This window comes from Balaenoptera borealis, assembly GCF_965194805.1.
Source record: "Balaenoptera borealis genome assembly, chromosome: X".
In the NCBI taxonomy this organism is placed as follows: Eukaryota; Metazoa; Chordata; class Mammalia; order Artiodactyla; family Balaenopteridae; genus Balaenoptera; species Balaenoptera borealis.
The window spans coordinates 37184673-37201572 of record NC_138881.1 but is presented as its reverse complement, the minus strand read 5'-3'; the positions used below and the strand labels follow the sequence as shown (position 1 = coordinate 37201572).

At 39.6% G+C, this 16900-nt stretch overlaps 1 pseudogene across 1 annotated transcript; it reads left to right on the top strand.

Annotated features, from left to right (window-relative positions):
- The first annotated feature begins 4715 nt into the window (after positions 1–4715).
- Positions 4716–16329, top strand: LOC309621165 (signal recognition particle 14 kDa protein pseudogene; annotated as a pseudogene). Its single transcript has one exon. The product of its transcript is annotated as a signal recognition particle 14 kDa protein pseudogene (transcript).
- The last annotated feature ends 571 nt before the right edge of the window (positions 16330–16900 follow it).

Below are 16900 nucleotides of genomic sequence, written 5' to 3'. Positions count from 1 at the left end.
AATACACTAAATGCTCTAATTAAAAGAAAAAGATGGTCAGACTGTACTTTTAAAAATTTTAGTCTCTAGACTTACGAGACACATCTTAAGCATTAGGTAAAGGTTTACAATAAAAAGGACAGAAAAGATATATTGTTAAAACACTAGCCAAAAGAAGCCGGTGTAGCTATATTAATTTTAAAGAAAATAGACTTTTAAGGCAAAAAGCATTACTAGAGATCATTTCATCATGATAAAAAAGTTCAATCCACTAGGAAAATATAACAGTTCTATACTGGTAATCACCTAATAACCCAGCCTCAAAGTAAAGGGAAAAAGTGACAGAACTTCAAGGAGTAATAGACAAATCAGTGTAATAGTGGGCTATTTTAACATACCTCTCTCGGTAATGATATGCAAGCAGACAAAAAATTAGTAGGGATATAGAAGATTTGAACAATAGGGACTTCCCTGGCAGTCCAGTGGTTAAGACTCCATGCTTCCAATGCAGGGGGCATGGGTTCCATCCTTGGTCAGGGAACTATGATCCCACATGCTGCATGGCGTGGCCAAAAAAAAAAAAAAAAAAGATTTGAACAACATCAAACACCTAGGAATAAGTCTAACAAAAGACGTGCAAGACTCCTTATGTAGGTTATAGTTTATAAAATGTTATTGGAAAACTTGAAAGAGGACCTAAATAAAGGGAGAAATACACAATAGTCATGGCTGGGAATATGCAACATCATAAAGATGTTAATTTTCCTCAAAATGGTCTACAAATTCAACGCAATCAAATTTAAAATTTCGAGGGCTGTGTTTTTGGGGTTTTTTTGGTTGTTTTATTTGTGGAACTTGACAAACTGATCATAAAATTTGCATGAAAATTCCAAGGATCTAGAATAGTCAAAGCAATATTGAAGGAGAAGAACAAGGTATGAGAACTTCCTCTAAAGACTCTTTTTTCATTGAAATATAGTTGATTTATAATATTGAGTTAGTTTCAGGTGTACAGTATAGTGATTCAGGTTTTTTTTGGTTTTTTTGGCAAATTATGTTCCATTATAGGTTATTACAAGATATTGGGTATAATTCCCTATGCTATACAGTAAACACTTGTTGCTTCTTTATTTTATGTGTAGTAATTTGTATCTGTTAATCCCATACTCATAATTTGTCCCTCCCTGCCTCCCTCTTCCCTTTGGTAGCCATAAGTTTGTTTTCTATGTCTGTGACTCTGAAGACTTTTAAGATTTACCATAAAGCTATAGTAAGTAAACAAGTGTGATATTAGCACAAGGACAGATATATAAACCAATGGAATTGAATAGCTCAGAAAGAGTCCCAGCATATTTGGACATTGGCAGAGCGGTGGGCAGTGAGGGAAGGACAGTCTTTTCAATAAATAATGTGAGGACGATTGGATAAACATGTGAAAAAAAATAATTCTTGATCCCTACTTTACATCAGACATACAAATCAACTCTGGACAGAATACAGATCTAAATGTGAAAGGCAAAACAATAAAGCTTCTACAAAGTAGTATTCTAGAATATCCTTATAATGTAGGATAGGAAAAGATGATTTAAACAGGACACAAAAAGCATAAACCATAAAGAAAGAGACTGATTAATTAGACTATTAAATTTAGGATCTTAAGAATGAATTAAGACTATTTATCAAAAGACAGGATTAAGAAGCTGAAAAGGCAAGCCATAGAATGGGAGAAAAATATTACAAAATATATATGGCAATGGGTGATTTCCTACAAATCAATAAGACAGACAACCCAGTGGAAAAATGTATGAGACTTCAACATGTACCTCACAAGAGTGGATATCCAACTAACCAATAAATATATTCTCAACATCAGTAGTAATCAGGGGAGTGTACAGTAAAACATCAAGATATCACTATCCACTCAACACATCAAGATATCACTATACACTCAACACACTGGTGGTGTCAAACAGTAGCAAGTACTGGTAATGGTGTCAAGGAATGGGGACTTCATACACCATGGAAGGGAATGTAAATCAGCAAACAGTTTGGTGTTATCAACTAAAGTTGAAGATATGAATAACCCATGACCCAGTTATTCCACTCCTTAGTATATATACAATGGAAATGCACATACTTGTACAGACTATTAATATGTACAAGAATATTAATAGTAGCATTATTCTTAAGAACCCCAAAGTGGAAATAATCCAGATATCCAGCAGCAGTAGAATAAATAAATAAGTATATAAATTGTAGTATAGTCATGCAATGAGATACTACATAGCAAGGAAGATGGGCAAACAATAGCCACACAAAACAACATGGATAAAACTCACAAATATAATGTCAAATAAAAAGAAGCTACACACAAAGGAATACATAGAGTATGATTCCATTTACATAAACGTTGAAAACAAGCAAAACTGTAGTGTTGAAAGATACTTGCTATACAGATGGCCAACAGGCACATGAAAAGATGCTCAACATCGCTAATTATTAGAGAAATGCAAATCAAAACTATAATGAGATATCACCTCATACCAGTCAAAATGGCCATCATCAAAAAGTCTACAAATAATAAATGCTGGAGAGGGTGTGGAGAAAAGGGAACCCTCCTACACTGTTGGTGGGAATGTAAATTGGTACAGCCACTATGGAGAACAGTATGGCATTTCCTTAAAAAAACTAAAAAAAGAACTACCATATGACCCAGCAATCCCACTCCTGGGCATATATCCAGAAAAGACAAAAACTCTAATTTGAAAAGGTACATGCGGGCTTCCCTGGTGGCACAGGGGTTAAGAATCCGCCTGCCAATGTAGGGGACACAGGTTCGAGCCCTGGTCCAGGAAGATCCCACATGCTGCGTAGCAACTAAGCCCGTGCGCCACAACTACTGAGTCTGTGCTCTAGAGCCCACGAGCCACAACTACTGAAGCCCACACGCCTAGAGCCCATGCTCCGCAACAAGAGAAGCCACCGCAATGAGAAGCCCACGCACCGCAACAAAGAGTAGCCCCCGCTCACCGCAACTAGAGAAAGCCCGCACTCAGCAACAAAGATCCAACGCAGCCAAAAATAAATAAAAATTTAAAAAATAAATTAATTAATTTTAAAAAAAGAAAAGAAAAGGTACATGCACCCCAACGTTTAGAACTAGCAGCACTATTTACAATAGCCAAGATGTGCAGGCAACCTAAATGTCCATTGATGGGTGAATGGATGAAGAAGATGGGGTATATATACACAACGGAATATTACTCAGCCATAAAAAAGAATGAAATATTGCCATTTGCAACAACATGGATAGACCTCGGCATTATCATACTAAGTGAAGTAAGACAGAGAAAGACAAATATCATATGATATCACTTATATGTAGAATCTAAATTAAAAAAAATACAAATAAGCTTATTTACAAAACAGAAATAGACCCACAGATATAGAAAACAAACTTACGGTTACGAAAGGGGAAAGGGGAAAGGGGAAAGGGGAAAGGGGAAAGGGGAAAGGGGGTGGGGGTGGGATAAATTAGGAATTTGAGATTAACATATACACACTCCTATATATACAATAGATAACCAACAAGGATTTACTGTAGAGCACAGGGAACTCTATTTTGTAGTATTTTGTAATAACCTATAAGGGAAAAGAATCTGAAAAAGAACATATATATAACTGAATCACTGTGCTGTACACCTGAAACTAACACAACATTGTAAATCACTATAGTTAAATTTAAAAAAACAAACAAAAAAAGACAGCCTAGCGGACGAGTTATGGCCCAGTTCCCCTCTTAAGTCAGGAGATGATGTTACTCTAAAGTGCACCAGCTCCCTCAGTTACATCAGTTAATCCAGCCACCTGCCTACTTCATCCCTCCACTTGGATGTCGAATAGGCATCTTAAACTCACCAAGGCCCAACCATAAACAAAACGAAAAGACAGCCTACACAATGGGAGAAAATATTTTTCTCCCAGCAAATGCTGTGGCCAACAACGGATTAATTTCCAAATATACAAACCGCTCATACAGCTCAATATCAAAAAAACAAACCGAATCAAAAAATGGGCAGAAGACCTAAACAGATGTTAATCCAAAGACATCAGATGGCCAATAAGCACATGAAAAGATGCTCAACATCACTAATTATTAGAGGAATGCCAATCAAAACTACAATGAGGTATCACATCACACCAGTCAGAATGGCCTTCATCAAAATGTCCACAAATAATAAATGCTAGAGAGGGTGTGGAGAAAAGTGAACCCTCCTACACTGTTGGTGGGAAGGTAAATTGGTACAGCCACTATGGAGAACAGTAGGGAGGTTCCTTAAAACATAAAAATAGAGTTACCATATGCTCCAGTAATCCCACTCATGGACATATATCCAGAGAAAACTCTAATTCAAAAAGATACATCCGGGCTTCCCTGGTGGCGCAGTGGTTGAGAGTCTGCCTGCCAATGCAGGGAACGTGGGTTCGAGCCCTGGTCTGGGAGGATCCCACATGCCACGGAGCGACTGGGCCCGTGAGCCACAGTTACTGAGCCTGCGCGTCTGGAGCCTGTGCTCCTCAACAAGAGAGGCCGCGACAGTGAGAGGCCCGCGCACCGCGATGAAGAGTGGCCCCCGCTTGCCACAACTGGATAAAGCCCTCGCACAGAAACGAAGACCCAACACAGCCATAAATAAATAAATAAAAATTTTTAAAAAATGTTTAAAAAAAAAAAGATACATCCACCCCAACATTCAAAGGAGCACTATTTACAATAGCCAAGACATGGAAGCAACCTAAATGTCCATCAACAGATGAATGGATAAAGAAGATGTGGCACATATATACAATGGAATATTAGCCACCCATAAAAAAGAATGAAATAATGCCATTTGCAGCAACGTGGATGGACCTACAGATTATAACACTAAGTGAAGTCAGACAGCGAAAGACAAATATCATATGATATCACTTATATGTGGAATCTAAAAACAAATGATACATGTGAACTTATTTACAAAACAGAAACAGACTGGTTCAAGATGATGGCGTAGAAGGACGTGCACTCACCTCTTCTTGCAAGAGCATCGAAATCACAACTAATTGCTGAACAACCATCGACAGGAAGACACTGGAACCCACCAAAAAAGATAACCCAGATCCAAAGACAAAGGGGAAGTCACAATGAGATGGTAGGAAGGGTGCAATCATGATAAAATCAAATCCCATAACCGGCCAGTGGGCGACCCACAAACTGGAAAACAATTATACCATAGAAGTTCTCCCATTTGAGTGAAGGTACTGAGCCCCCCGTCAGGCTTCCCAGCCTGGGGTCCAGCAACGGGAGTAGGAATCCCCAGAGAATCTGACTTTGAACGCCAGAGGGATCTGATTGCAGGACTTCCACAGGACTGGGGGAAACAGAGACTCCATTCGTGGAGGGCACACAAAAAGTCTTGTGTGCACCAGGACCCAGGGGAAAGGAGCAGTGACCCCATAGGAGACTGAACCAAACCTAACTCCTAGTGTTGAAGGGTCTCCTGCAGAGGCAGGGTAGGGGGTGGCTGTGGCGCACCACAGGGACAAGGGCACTGGCAGCAGCAGTTCTGGGAAGTACTCATCAGCATGAGCTCTCCTGGAGGCCACCAGCAGCCCCACCATACAGCCTGTAGGCTCCAGTGCTGGGTCGCCTCAGGCCAAAAAACTAACAGGGAGGGAACACAGCCCCACCCATCAGCAGACAAGCAGATTAAAGTTTACTGAGCACTGACCCTGCCCACCAGAGCAAGACTAAGCTCTACCCACCACCAGTCCCTCCCATCAGGAAACTTGCACAAGCCTCTTAGATAGCCTCATCTACCAGAGGGCAGACAGCAGAAGCAAGAAGAACTACAATCCTGCAGCCTGTGGAACAAAAACCACATTCACAGAAACTTAGACAAAATGAAAAGGCAAAGGATTATGTCCCAGATGAAGTAACAAAACCCCAGAAAAACAACCAAATGAAGTAGAGATAGATAACCTTCCAGAAAAAGAATTCAGAATAATGATAGTGAAGATGATCCAGGATCTCGGGAAAAGAATGGAGGCAAAGATTGAGAAGATGCAAGAAATATTTAACAAAGACCTAGAAGAACTAAAGAACAAACAAACAGAGATGAACAATACAATAACTAAAATGAAAAATACACTAGAAGGAATCAATAGCAGAATAACTGAGACAGAAGAACGGATAAGTGACCTGGAAGACAGAATGGTGGAAATCACTGCTGCAGAACAGAACAAAGAAAAAAAAAAGAAAAAAAATGAAGACAGACTAAGAGACTTCTAGGACAACATGAAACACACCAACATTCACATTATAGGGGTCCCAAAAGGAGAAGAGAGAGAGAAAGGACCTGAGAAAATATTTGAAGACATAATAGCTGAAAACTTCCCTAACATGGGAAAGGAAACAGTCAACCAAGTCCAGGAAGCACAGAGAGTCCCAGGCAGGATAAACCAAAGGAGGAACATGCCGAGACACACAGTAATCAGATTGACAAAAATTAAAGACAAAGAAAAAATATTAAAAGCAACAAGGGAAAAAAGACAAATAACATACAAGGGAACTCCCATAAGGTTATCAGCTGATTTCTCAGCAGAAACTCTGCAAGTCAGAAGGAAGTGGCATGATACATTTAAAGTGATGAAAGGGAAGAACCTACAACCAAAAATACTCTACCCAGCAAGGCCCTCATTCAGATTTGATGGAGAAATCAAAAGCTTTACAGAAAAGCAAAAGCTAAGAGAATTCAGCACCACCAGACCAGCTTTGCAGCCAATGCTAAAGGGACTCCTCTAGGTGTGAAAGAGACTAGCAACTTAAAAAAAAAATGGGAACAGCAAAACCAAAACCTACAATAGATACACACACACAAAAGAAAAAGCAACCCAAACACAACACTAAAGATGGTCATCAAACCACAAGAGAAGAGAATAAAAGAGGAAGGGAAGAAAAAAGACCTACAAAAACAAACCCAAAACAATTAAGAAAATGGCAATAGGAATATCGATAATCACCTTAAATGTAAATAGATTAAATGTGCCAACCAAAAGACACAGAATGGCTGAGTAGATACAAAAACAAGACTGTATATATGCTGTCTACAAGAGATCCAACTCAGACCTAAGGACACATATGGACTGAAAGTGAGGGGATGGAAGAAGGTATTCCACACAAATGGAAATCAAAAGAAAGCTGGAGTAGCAATACTCATATCAGACAAAATAGACTTTAAAATAAAGACTGTTATAAGAGACAATGAAGGACACTACATAATGATCAAGGGATCAATCCAAGAAGAAGATATATGGGTGCACCCAACATAGGAGCACCTCAATATATAAGGCAAATACTAACAGCCATAAAGGGAAAAATCGACAGTAACATAATAATAGTGGGGGACTTTAACACCCCACTTTCATCAATGGACAGATCATCCAGACAGAAAATCAATAAGGTAACACATGTCTGAAATGACACAATAGACCAGATGAACTTAATTGATATTTATAGAGCATTCCATCCAAAAGTAGCAGAATACACATTCTTCTCAAGTGCACAGGGAACATTCTCCAGGATTGACCACATCCTGGGCCACAAGGTGAGCCTCAGTAAATTTAAGAAAATTGAAATCATATCAAGCATCTTTTCCGTTCACAACACTATGAGATTAGAAATAAACTACAAAAGGGACTTCCCTGGTGGTGCACTGGTTAAGAATCTGCCTGCCAATGCAGGGGACACGGGTTCAACCCCTGGTCTGGGAAGATCTCACATGCTGCGGAGCAACTAAGCCCATGCGCCACAACTACTGAGCCTGTGCTCTAGAGCCCATGAGCCACAACTACTAAAGCCCGCATGCCTAGAGCCCATGCTCCACAACAAGAGAAGCCACCACAGTGAGAAGACTGCACACCACAATGAAGAGCAGTCCCCACTTGCCACAACTAGAGAAAGCCTGTGCGCAGCAACAAAGACCCAATGCAGCCAAAAATAAATAAATAATAAATACAATTTTTTTTAAAAAGAAATAAACTACAAGAAAAAACTATAAAAAAATGAACACGTGTAGGATAAACAATATGCTATTAAACAACCAATGGATCACTGAAGAAATCAAAGAGGAAATCAAAAAAATACCTAGAGACAAATGAAAACGAAAGCACAATGATCCAAAACCTATGGGATGCAGCAAAAGCAGTTCTAAGAGGCAAGTTTATAGCAATAAAATCTTACCTCAGGAAACAAGAAAAGTCTCAAATAAACAACCTAACCTTACACCTAAAGCAACTAGAGAAAGAAGAACAAACAAAACTCAAAGTTAGTAGAAGGAAGGAAATCATAAAGATCAGAGCAGAAATAAATTAAATAGAGACAAAGAAAACAATAACAAAGATCAATGAAACTAAAAGCTGGTTCTTTGAAAAGATAAACAAAACTGATAAACCTTAAGCCATGGACTTCCCTGGTGGCACAGTGATTAAGAATCCGCCTGCCAATGCAGGGGACACAGGTTCGAGCTCTGGTCCGGGAAGATCCCAGTTGCCGTGGAGCAACTAAGCCCATGTGCCACACCTACTGAGACTGCACTCTAGAGCCCACGAGCCACAACTACTGAGCCCACATGCCACAACTACTGAAGCCATGCGCCTAAGAGCCCATGCTCCGCAACAAGAGAAGCCACCGCAATGAGAAGCCCGCGCACTGCAACGAAGAGTAGCCCCCGCTCGCCACAACTAGAGAAAGCCCGCACACAGCAATGAAGACCCAATGCAGCCAAAAAAAAAAACTTTAGCCATACTCATCAATAAAGGGAGAGGACTCAAATCAATAAAATTAGAAATGAAAAAGGAGAAGTTACAACTGACACCACAGAAATACAAAAGATCATAAGAGACTACTACAAGCAACTATATGCCAATAAAATGGACAACTTGGAAGAAAAGGACAAATTCTTAGAAAGGTACAGTCTCCAAAGACTGAACCAGGAAGAAATAGAATATATGAACAGACCAATCACAAGCACTGAAGTTGAAACTGTGATTAAAAATCTTCCAACAGGGCTTCCCTGGTGGCGCAGTGGTTGAGAATCTGCCTGCCAATGCAGGGGACAAGGGTTCGAGCCCTGGTCTGGGAAGATCCCACATGCCGCGGAGCAGCTAGGCCCGTGAGCCACAACTACTGAGCCTGCGCATCTGGAGCCTGTGCTCTGCAACAAGAGAGGCCGCGATAGTGAGAGGCCCGCGCACCGCGATGAAGAGTGGCCCCCGCTTGCCGCAACTAGAGAAAGCCCTTGCACAGAAACGAAGACCCAACACAGCCAAAAATAAATAAATAAATAAATAATAAAAATAAAGGAATTCCTTTTAAAAAAAAAGTAAAATAAATATCCTTCTTTAAAAAAAAAAAAAATCTTCCAACAAACAAAAGCCCAGGACCTGATGGTTTCATAGGCAAATTCTATCAAACATTTAGAGAAGAGCTAACACCTATCCTTCTGAAACTGTTCCAAAAAATTGCAGAGGAAGGAAAACTCCCAAACCCATTCTATGAGGCTACCATAACCCTGATACCAAACCCAGACAAAAATACCACAAAAAAAGAAAACTACAGGCCAATATCACTGATGAACATAGATGCAAAAATCCTCAACAAAATACAAGCAATCCAAATCCAACAGTACATTAAAAGGATCATACACCATAATCAAGTGGGATTTATCCCAGGGATGCAATGATTTTTCAATATTGGCAAGTCAATCAGTGTGATACACCACATCAACAAACTGAAGGAAAAAAACCATATGATCATCTCAATAGATGCAGAAAAAGCTCTTGTCAGCACCCATTTATGATAAAAACTCTCCAGAAAGTGGGCATAGAGGAAACATACCTCAACATAATAAAGGCCATATACAACAAACCTACAGCTAACATCATACTCAATGGTGAAAACTGAAAACATTTCCTCTAAGATCAGGAACAAGACAAGGATGTCCACCCACTCTCGCCACTTTCAACATAGTTCTGGAAGTCCTAGCTACAGCAATCAGAGAAGAAAAAGAACTAAAAGGAATCCAAATTGGAAAAGAAGAAGTTAAACTGTCACTGTTTGCAGATGATATGATACTATACATAGAAAATCCTACGGACGCTACCAGAAAACTACTAGAGCTCATCAATGAATTTGGTAAAGTTGCAGGTTACAAAATTAATACAAAGAAATCTGTTGCATTTCTATACACTAACAACGAAAGATCAGAAGGAGAAATTAAGGAAACAATCCCATTTACCATTGCAACAAAAAGAATAAAATGCCTAGGAATAAACCTATCTAAGGAGACAAAACCTGTACTTTAAAAAACTATAAGACACTGATGAAAGAAATCAAAGAAGACACAAACAAATGGAAAGATATACCATGTTCGTGGATTGGAAGAATCAATACTGTCAAAATGACTATACTACCCAAGGCAATCTACAGCTTCAATGCAAGCCCTATCAAACTACCAATGGCATTTTTCACAGAACTGGTACAAAAAGTCTTAAAATTTGTATGGAGACACAAAAGACCCTGAATAACCAAAGCAATCTTGAGAAAGAAAAACGGAGCTAGAGGAATCAGGGTCCCTGACTTCAGACTATACTACAAAGCTATAGTCATCAAAACAGTATGGTACTGGCACAAAAATAGAAATATAGATCAATGGAATAGGATAGAAAGCCCAGAAATAAACCCATGCACCTATGGTCAATTAATCTATGACAAAGGAGGCAAGACTACACAATGGAGGAAAGAGGCTCTTCAACAAATGGTGCTGGGAAAACTGGACAGCTACATGTAAAAAAATGAAATTAGATCATTCTTTAACACCATATATAAAAATAAGCTCAAAATGGATTAAAGACCTAAATGTGAGACCAGACACTATAAAACTCCTAGAGGAAAACATAGGCAGAACACTCTCTGACATAAAACACAGCAATCTCTTTTTCAATCCACCTCCCAGAATAATGGAAATGAAAACAAAAATAAACAAATGGGACCTAATTAAACTCAAAAGTTTTTGCACAGCAAAGGAAACTATAAGGGCTTATGCTGATGGAGTGGAGCCAGCAGCACCAGGATGGTGCTGCTGGAGAGTGAGCAGTTCCTGGCAGAACTGACCAGGCTCCTCCAGAAGTGCTGGTTGTCAGGCAGCGTGTTCATCACCCTGAAGAAGTATGATGGTCGAACTAAACCCATTCCAAGGAAGGGTTCTGCGGAGGGCTTTGAGCCCTCAGATAACAAGTGTCTGTTAAGAGCTACTGATGGGAAAAAGAAGATCAGCACTGTGGTGAGCTCCAAAGAAGTAAGTTTCAGATGGCTTATTCAAACCTATTGAGAGCTAACATGGACGGGCTGAAGAAGAGGGACAAAAAGAGCCAGAGTAAGAAGAGCAAAGCGGGGCAGTGAAGGGCACCAGATTTCCCGCTTTCACCAGCTAACCACTGAATTGCTACTTTTCCTTTGGTTTTTACTTTTGGCCACAAAGCTGGGTTTCTGATTCCCCTACAATAACTGTTTTCATGTGAGATTAGGGTCATTTTTGGATGGAAGAAGGGCTGTAGTGTTTACAGGGTAGTTACAAGAAGCCAGTTTATTTTAGATCTGGCTAAGTGGCCTGTGTTGTATGTTTGTATGTTTCTGGATAATAGTTTACGGTCTCTGTAGCCATCTGTGAAGAGCACTGTATCATTAAACCTGTATTTATCGGCACTGACCATCTTTTATTCCTTTTCCCACCCCATAAAAAGTTTCTGGCAATAGCTCCTCATTCTGGAATGATGTGATTATGAATAGGCTTTAGGCCCTGTCTTATGGGTTACTGGAATTGAAACCTGACAATTTTATAAAAAGTTGTGTTATTTCATGGGTATTTTTCCCAACTTGCTGTATAATTTTATCATCATAGTTCCTTTAGCAAATTTGAATGAGTTCTCATAGCCAAATGAGAGTTTGCTTAACCGAACTAAGGATAAGCCTATTACAAAATCATCAAGAATAAAGATTCCAAGTTAAAAAAGAAAAAAAAAAGGAAAACATAAACAAAACGAAAAGACAACCTACAGATTGGGAGAAAATATTTGCAAATGATGTGACCAACAAGGGATTAGTCTCCAAAATTTACAAACAGCTCATGAGGCTTAATATCATCAAAACAAACAACCCAATCAAAAAATGGGCAGAAGACCTAAATAGACATTTCTTCAAAGAAGATATACAGATGGCCAAGAGGCACATGAAAAGATGTTCAACATCACTAATTATTAGAAAAATGAAAATCAAAACTACAATGAGGTATCACCTCACATCAGTCAAAATGGCTATCATCAAAAAATCCACAAACAATAAATGCTGGATAGGGTGTGGAGAGAAGGGAACCCTCCTACACTGTTGGAAATGTAAATTGGTACAGCCACTACGGAGAACAGTATGGAGGTTCCTTAAAAAACTAAAAATAGAGCCACCATATGACCCTGCAATCCCACTCCTGGGCATATATCCAGAGAAAAACATGGTCCGAAAGGATACATGCACCATAATGTTCATTGCAGCACTGTTTACAATAGCCAAGACATGGAAGCAACCTAAATGTCCACAGACAGATGAATGGATAATGAAGATGTGATACATATATACAAAGGAATATTACTCAGGCATTAAAAAGAATGAAATAATGCCATTTGCAGCAACATGGATGGACCCAGAGATTGTCATACTGAGTGAAGTAAGTCAGACAGAGAAAGAGAAATATCATGTGATATCCCTTATGTGTGGAATCTAAAAAGAAACGATACAAATGAACTTACTTACAAAACAGAAACAGACTCACAGACTTAGAGAACGAACTTATGGTTACTGGGGGGAAGGCTGGGGTGAAGGGATAGTTAGGGAGTTTGGGATCAACATGTACACACTGCTATATTTAAAATGGATAACCAACAAGGACCTACTGTATAACACAGGGAACTCTGCTCAATGTTATGTGGCAGCCTGGATGGGAGGGGAGTCTGGGGGAGAATGGATACATGCATATGTATGGCTGAGTCGCTTTGCTGTGCACCTGAAACTATCATAATGTTAAGTGGCTATACTCCAATATAAAATAAAAAGTTAAAAAGAAACAGACTCACAGACATGGAAAACAAACTTATGGATACCAAACGGGAAGGTCAGGGCGGTGGGGTGGATAAATTAGGAGTTTGGGATTAGCAGACACACACTACTATATATAAAATAGATAAACAACAAGGTCCTACTGTATAGCACAGGGAACTATATTCAATATCCTGTAATAAACTATAATGGAAAAGAATCTGAAAAAGAATATATATATGTGTGCATGTGTGTAACTGAATCACTTTGCTGTACACCTGAAACACTGTAAATCAACTATACTTCAATAAGTCACTTACCCACTCTTAGCCTCAGTGAGTTTGCAAAAGTATTTTGCTTGTGGCCTCAGTAGTTAAGTCAGGTTGGAAAAAAAGGGCCAAGCACCGGTTTCTGTCCCAAACACCAGCACAGAGTTGTGCCACTATTACTCCAAATACTTAACAAGTTAAGGATAGCTCCAGGGAATTAAACGTAGGAGAAAAAATTGAAAACTCATGGTATGACTCAATTTATTTAATGCACAGAACAAAGGAAACTAATCTATAGTGTTAGAATTCAAGACAATAGCTACCCTTCTGGGGAGTAGTAGCCTGAAGGAGGACTTTGGGGAGTGCTGGTCCCATTTTTTTTTTTTCTTTTTGCCACGCTGTGCAGCATGCGGGATCTTAGTTCCCCGACCAGGCATCAAACTCATGCCCCCTGCAATGGAAGTGCAGTCTTAACCACTGGATCACCAGGGAAGTCCCCCATTCTGTTTCTTGATCTGGATACAAAATACACAGATGGGTTCACTTTGTAAAATTTCAGTGAGCTGTACACTTAGGATTTGTGCCCTCTTCTGAATGTGTGTCATACTTTTCTTTTTAATAAATTTATTTATTTATTTATTTTTGGCCGCTTTGGGTTTTTGTTGCTGCATGCGGGCTTTCTCTAGTTGCGGCAACCAGGGGCTACTCTTCACTGCGGTGCGCGGGCTTCTCATTGCAGTGGCTTCTCTTGTTGCAGAGCACAGGCTCTAGGTGCGCGGGCTTCAGTAGTTATGGCAGGCTCAGTAGTTGTGGCTCGTGGGCTCTAGAGCGCTGGCTCAGTAGTTGTGGCACACAGGCTTAGCTGCTCCGTGGCATGTGGGATCTTCCCAGACCAGGGATCGAACCCATGTCCCCTGCATTGGCAGGCAGATTCTTAACCACTGCACCACCAAGGAAGTCCCTGTCATACTTTAACTTACAAAAAATTTTAAAGATTTTGCACAGCAAAGGAAACCATCAACAAAACGAAAAGACAGCCTACTGAATGGGAGAAAATATTTGCAAATGACATGACCGATAAGGGCTTTATATTCAAAATATATAATCAGGGACTTCCCTGGTGGTCCAGTGGTTAAGACTCCATGCTCCCAATGCAGGGGGCCTGGGTTCAATCCCTGGTCAGGGAACTAGATCCTGCATGCCGCAACTAAGAGCCCACATGCCGTGACTAAAGATTCCGCATGCTGCAACAAAGACCTTGCACATGGCAACAAAGATCCCACGTGCAGCAACTAAGACCCAGTGCAGCCAAATAAATAAATAAACAAACAAAACAAACAAATAAACAAACTCATACAACTCAACATCAAAAAACAAACAACCTGATTAAAAAATGGGCAGAAGACCTGAAGAGACATTTTTCCAAAGCGGACATTCAGATGGCCAACAGACACATGAAAAGATGCTCAACGTTGTTAATCATCAGAGAAATGCAAATTAAAACCACAATGAGATATCACCTCACACCTGTCAGAATGGCTATCATCAAAAAGACCACAAATAACAAATGGTGGCAAGGATGTGGAAAAAAGGGCGCCCTCCTACACTGTTTGTGGGAATGTACATTGGTGGAGCCACTGCGAAAACAGTATGGAGGTTCCTTAAAAAACTAAAAATAAAGCTACCGTATGACCCAGCAACTCCACTCCTGGGTATATGTCCAAAAAAAAAAAAAAAACCACCACCAACAACAATAAAACCCCCCACTAATTCAGAAAGATACATGCACATCAATGTTCATAGCATTATTTACAATTGCCAAGATATGGAAGCAAACTAAGTGTCCATCAACAGAAGAATGGATAAAGATATGGAGAGAATGAGGTGGGGGGGGGGTGGGAATGGAATACTACTCAGCTATAACAAAGAATGAAATTTTGCCATTTGCAACAACATGGATGGACTTGGAGGGCATTATGCTAAGTGAAATAAGACAGACAGAGAAAGACAAATACTCTGTGATATCAGTTATATGTGGAATCTAAAAAATACAACAAACTACTGAATATAACAAAAAAAGAAACAGACTCACAGATATAGAGAACAAACTAGTGGTTACCAGTTGGGAGAGGGAAGGGTGGAGGGACAAGATAGGGGTAGGGAACTAAGAGGTACAAACTACTATGTACAAAAAAAGCTACAAGGATGTATTGTACAAAACAGGGACTATAGCCAGTATTTTGTAGTAACTATAAATGGAATATAACCTTTAAAAATTGTGAATAACTATGCTGTACACCATCAACTGGCATCATATTGTATATCAACTATACTTCAACTAAAAAAATGAAAAAAATTTAAACCTCAGAATCAGTGCAAAGCCAACATCACATGGAGCACAACTCTCAATATGAGTCCAGTCAACTTACAGAAACATGAGTGGTAATAAGATGATGGTTGTTTAAGCCAGTGACTTTTGGAATGGTTTATCATGAAGCAACAGATAATAAAAACAGATGATGAATAAGAATGTTACTGATTTCAGGGCTTCCCTGGTGGCGCAGTGGTTGAGAATCCACCTGCCAATGCAGGAGACACGGGTTCAATCCCTGGTCCGGGAAGATCCCACATGCCGCAGAGCAACTAAGCCCGTGTGCCACAACTACTGAGCCTGCACTCTAGAGCCCCTGAGCCACAACTACTGAGCCTGCGTGCCACAACTACTGAAGCCCACACATCTAGAGCTCGTGCTCTGCAACAAGAGAAGCCACCGCAATGAGAAGCCCACGCACTGCAACGAAGAGTAGCCCCCGCTCGCCGCAACTAGAGAAAGCCCAAATGCAGCAACGAAGACCCAACACAGCCAAAAATAAATAAATAAAATCAATAAATTTATTTTTTAAAAAAAAAGAATGTTACTGATTTCTGTAAGCTGATTTTTTTATCTGCCCACCTTGCTGAACTTTCTTATTACTTTCAGTAATTTATCAGCTTATTTGCTCAAATTTTTCTGTATTGTCTTCAAATAATAACAAATTTTCCTCATCCTTTCCAAGATTTAATATGTCTCATTTATTTTTCTTGTCTTGTTGTATTGGCAAAGGACCACCAGCCTAATATTTATCACCAATGATAGTAGCCACTCTTACCTTTTCCTGACTTTAATGAGAAATACTTTTTTTTAAAGTTTTTTTTGATGTGGTCCATTTTTTAAAGTCTTTATTGAATTTGTTACAATATTGCTTCTGTTTTATGTTTTGGTTTTTTGGCTGCAAGGCGTGTGGGATCTCAGCTCCCCAACCAGGGATCACATCCACACCCCCTGCATTGGAAGGAGAAGTCTTAACCACTGGACTACCAGAGAAGTCCCTCTTTTTTTTTTAAATTTTTTTTATTTTTGGCTGCATTGTGTCTTTGTTGGCACGTGTGGGCTTTCTCTAGTTATGGCAAGCGGGGGCTACTCTTTGTT